This window comes from Callospermophilus lateralis, unplaced genomic scaffold (genome assembly GCF_048772815.1).
Source record: "Callospermophilus lateralis isolate mCalLat2 unplaced genomic scaffold, mCalLat2.hap1 Scaffold_127, whole genome shotgun sequence".
Classification (NCBI taxonomy): domain Eukaryota; kingdom Metazoa; phylum Chordata; class Mammalia; order Rodentia; family Sciuridae; genus Callospermophilus; species Callospermophilus lateralis.
The window spans coordinates 48,307-52,806 of NW_027512450.1; the positions used below are offsets into that span (position 1 = coordinate 48,307).

At 39.3% G+C, this 4,500-nt stretch overlaps 1 pseudogene; it reads left to right on the forward strand.

The window, feature by feature from the left end:
• The first annotated feature begins 281 nt into the window (after positions 1-281).
• On the forward strand, positions 282-705 carry LOC143387307 (charged multivesicular body protein 3 pseudogene; annotated as a pseudogene).
• Positions 706-4,500: the final 3,795 nt, after the last annotated feature.

Here is a 4,500-nt window from a genome sequence, read left to right on the forward strand (position 1 = left end):
AAGAAGGAGGAGGAGCAACATATAAGAGACTGAGAAATTTGCTAATCTATTGTATTTGAAGCTACAAGTAGCACAGAGCAAGATTATCATTCTTGCTCTCTCACTCTCTCTGTTTCTGGCTGCCACGAGGTAAGTAGCTTTCCTCCGTGAGTCCTCTCCACCATAATTTTCTGTTTTACCACAAGCCCCAAAACAACAGAATCAAATGACTATAAGCTGAAACCTTATCCAAAGAGAAGAAGAAGTAAAAGATGCTGTTAAGAAGGCCCAAAAGGGTCTGTATGGTTCTGGACAAGGAGACGATCAGATCAAAGAAGGCTGTGAGTTAGCTCTGTGTATTCAAAGCACATGTGAAAGTTGTGCTCTTGGGGATGCAGAACCAGCTTGTGGTTCTGCCAGTTCTCTGCAGAAGAGCACGGAAATAATGAAGGCCATGCAGAGTGAAAATCCCAGGAATCCAGTATGCGAACTGTTCTAAGAAATGATGAAGACTGGGATCGTTAGGGAGCACTTTGAAAGCAAGGATGATCGGGAAGAAATGAAAAAGTTGAAATGGAAATTTGCGAGATTTTACTTGAAATTAGAGCAGGGGCCTTGGACAAAGAACCGAATAAAGTAACCAATGACCTTCCTGAGCTCCATCCTCTAGGAGCAAAAGCTGCCTCGGAAGAAGAAGAGGAGGAAGTGGCCCTGGAAGCCATGTAGTCCCAGCTACCACACTCCACAGTTAGCATTGCCCAGCTGGGCCCTAAGACTCTCCCTATGGTCCACCACATGTATGTCTTGTACTACCTCTTTGTTGTGTGGCGTTGCATTTTGCAGAAGGTTCTGTGTTAGTATCTGTTCACTTTTTCCAAGATTTGGGGATCTTAAAGAGATTGTTCTTATGAAAAGATATATCATTCGGGAATATAAGCAGCAGAAGTATCCTATCAGGGAGATGGTGAAGAAATCTCTTTTCTTGTCAAGCAATCCTGAGAATAAGAGTTAATTGCCTGAATGTTGAGGACTCTGTGCGTGCGTGCGTGCATGTGTGTGTGTGTGTGTGTGTGTGTGTGTGTAAAACACTACATAAATGAATTTTAATAAAATTCTGCTTTACCAAAAAGCTTATTATACCTTAGGAAAGATCTTTACATCTTTTATTTTTATTCAGCCCTACACTTTGATGTCATTCCATTCCAAGTCCATGAGATTTCTATAAGTATTGAGTAACATTTGTTTCCTAAAGGATAGCACAGCAATTTTGAATATCCATATTTTAGCTGAAATCTCTGATTTTTGACTAACTGCTCACAGAGAAAATTCATGGATGTATAATATGCTTGGGTTCAGATTTTCATTCAGTACACTTCAGTAGGCATCATGCATGAGTGGGTGAGTCATCAAGACTCACAGGAAGGTTTTGAGAGGTTTTGCATGACTTTGAAATTACTATCTCAAGGGAAAACAAGTAATGCTCCATGGAACTGACCATACTGGGCAAGAGGATTCTAGTATTTGCATGAGGTTTGAGTGCCCAGAGAGAGTCCCTTTCTTAACCTCTTCTAACCTAGAACAGTATGGCTTCCCAGGAGTTATGTTTGTTTTGTGGTTTTTTTTTTTTATCAATTTATCTCAGGATTAACTCAGTACAATTACTGCCTTTGATCACCATGTTTTTATGTTGCTTAAATTGAAATTTATAATTCACTTGTAGGTTATATTTCCAATCCCAGAGCAGAGAAGAACAATAGTTTCAAATTGGAAAGTCATAACTTGTACTGTACGTATGGCCTTGGGCAGATTATTTAGCCTTTCGTAGCCTATGGGGGAAAAAATAGCCATAGCTATTCCTACAGAATTATTGTTTAGAGAAAAAAAAAGTAAGGCCCTTGAACATGATAGGCATTCTGCAAATGGCATAGATTGCTATTGCCCCTGTAGACTGGCAATTCTGATACAGCATTTACTTAACCTATAGATCTGGGCTGCTCTGTCGTCAGCAGAATTATTAACAGTGGAGCCTTTCCCCATAGGCGTGGGCAGTGAGTGCAGCCTCTGATGCAATTTGACTCTTCCACATTACAGATAGGATGTGATTCTCTGCAGGAAATTCAGGTTGCAGGTACTAAGAGAAAGGAGGATGTATGTGAGCGCTCAGAAAGAGCCTTGAGGACTCTTTGACAGAGTCCTCCATAAAATCCCACTTGGAAAACTCCCCAGTGACCCAGATCTTTTTGCTTTGATGGTTGCTGCGATTGTCCCCAACCCGCCAGGAGGGTTGTGAGTTCACAGCCAGTTCACGGTGGCAGAAATGCTGAGTATGTCCTTGAGTAACAACCTCACCTGTTTTTCACAAATCACACTAACTCCCAATTCCACTGAGGTGATATGGATGCTCGTTAGAGCATCTCAGCAGCATACAGAAAAAAAAAATGAAATCAACTTGAAAGATAATTTATGAGCAACCTCTTTCAGTTTGAAAATCTGCCAGCAAGCTTAGCAGAAGCCACTCAGGTTTTTTATGGACTTTTTGTTATTGTTGTTTGTCATTTTGGTACGATAACCACCTGTAGCCATTAACACTCCTATTTCTAGCAGAGGATCTCAAACATCTGCTGCTGCAGCCAAAATGTCCCTCAACAGAATTAAACTTTATGTCCCTGAAATGGGAATTTCAAATCCCATTGTTGGAATTACTCACATGCATATAGTCTGCATTCTGCTGATTCTCGATTGTAGCTCTGCTTTCCTGAAGCAATTGGTACCACTCTGCTCATTCTTACAACTGTGCTGTTAGTTTTTAAGTATTCTCATATGTGTCTTATCTTTCCTGCTGGATTTCAGGCTCACTGAGGGCAAATAGGAAGCTCTTACAATTTTATGACTCATCCTGCATCTAGCAGGGTGGGGCTCAGGAAATTCTTACTGACTGCATTTTGCATGCAGTTCTACAGACATAATAATACCATAAAGCCAACAGATTTGAAGGTATAGAAGGATGGGGGAGAGGAAACTAAAATAAATCACTTTGACTATTTCTTTCACTGAAATCATTTTATGTAATCATAAAGGTGAAGATTCCCAAATTATCCTGACAAGATGAAATAGCCATATTTACCATAAAAGGTGAAAATTCTGTGTTTGTATACGTTGGGTAATTTTATTCTTTCACCCTATACGTAGTTTCTGAAACTAAATTTGTTAGATTGGATTTTCCCTGAAAATGGTTTATCCTGGAAATCCTTTTCTCCTAAGCACAACTCTGGGTATTAAATAGCCACTGCAGCTCATCAGTCTCGTCCTCGGTAAATTATCCTGAGATCACCATATTGAGGCTCAAAGGTTTTCAAGATATTAACATTCTAGTATGATGCTATTCTTTTTTTTTTACTGGAAAGAAGCTGATGCAATTTGACCTTAAAATATGAAAATGTGATCTTCCATTTAGACCACACAGAGGCTCTGAATCTCATGGACCACATTTCCTGTAAATACCCTGTGTGTGTTCTACAGGATGTAGTTTTCACGTTCCCTAAGTGAAACTTGAACCATGCATGCTTAGAAATGTTGTTTTGCTTTCAAGAATTTTGTGATGTCTTTAAAATAATTTACAAGTATAAACCACCGTTTGAATATAATTTACCATTCAAGTGGCAGGCATTTTGTTCTTTTGGTGGCAGGTGGAATGAGAGGTATTTTGACTAAAGAATAAACTTTTTCATCTTGTTTAGCTACATATTATTATTTTAAAAGGTGAATAGTATACTTGTGCATTTATTAGACAAAGAGATGAATAAAATTACACTTGCAGTCTATGTAAAGTCCAAATATAGCTCTGTGGGTTCTTTGACAGGCTGGAGTCACTGTCCTGGTCTGGACATAGATTTTGTCCAGGCTCATCACAGGAAATTTCTAAATGGAAGACAGATGAAAGAGGGGAAACCAAAATGTATTGTCTTTCATATTGTAAGACATATAAGTGACCAGGATATCAAGTTGAGGACAATACTACCCAAAGCCTCTTCTTAGATCTTCCAAAATATCTCCCCTTGCATCTTGTTGAGCTCAGGAAAAGTCCAAATTAATACAGAGAATATCAGGTCATTAGAAATGGAAGATGGAGATATACAACATTCCTTTCCTGCAGGCTCAAGATTCTGGACAATGTTTTTCTGTGTTCAGGGAAGCAGAAAATAAACGAGAAAAAGAAATTTTAGTGAACATGGCTTTTTTTGAACTTATTTACCTCGTGCTCAGGGTCAGGAAATAAATGTGTGTGTGTGTGTGTGTGTGTGTGTGTGTGTGTGTGTGTGTGTGCGTGCTCCCATGTGTATGTGTGAGGTACATATGTGATCTTATGTGGGTGATTATGGGCAGTATGCATGTGTGTATGTGTGTGGAGAGGCCTAGGTGTGTGGCATCTAGTTTTGTGGCATGTGGGAACATACATGTATGTGTGTGAGTGATATATGTGTAATATGTATAAGAGTGGATATTGGTACGTGTGTGTGCTTG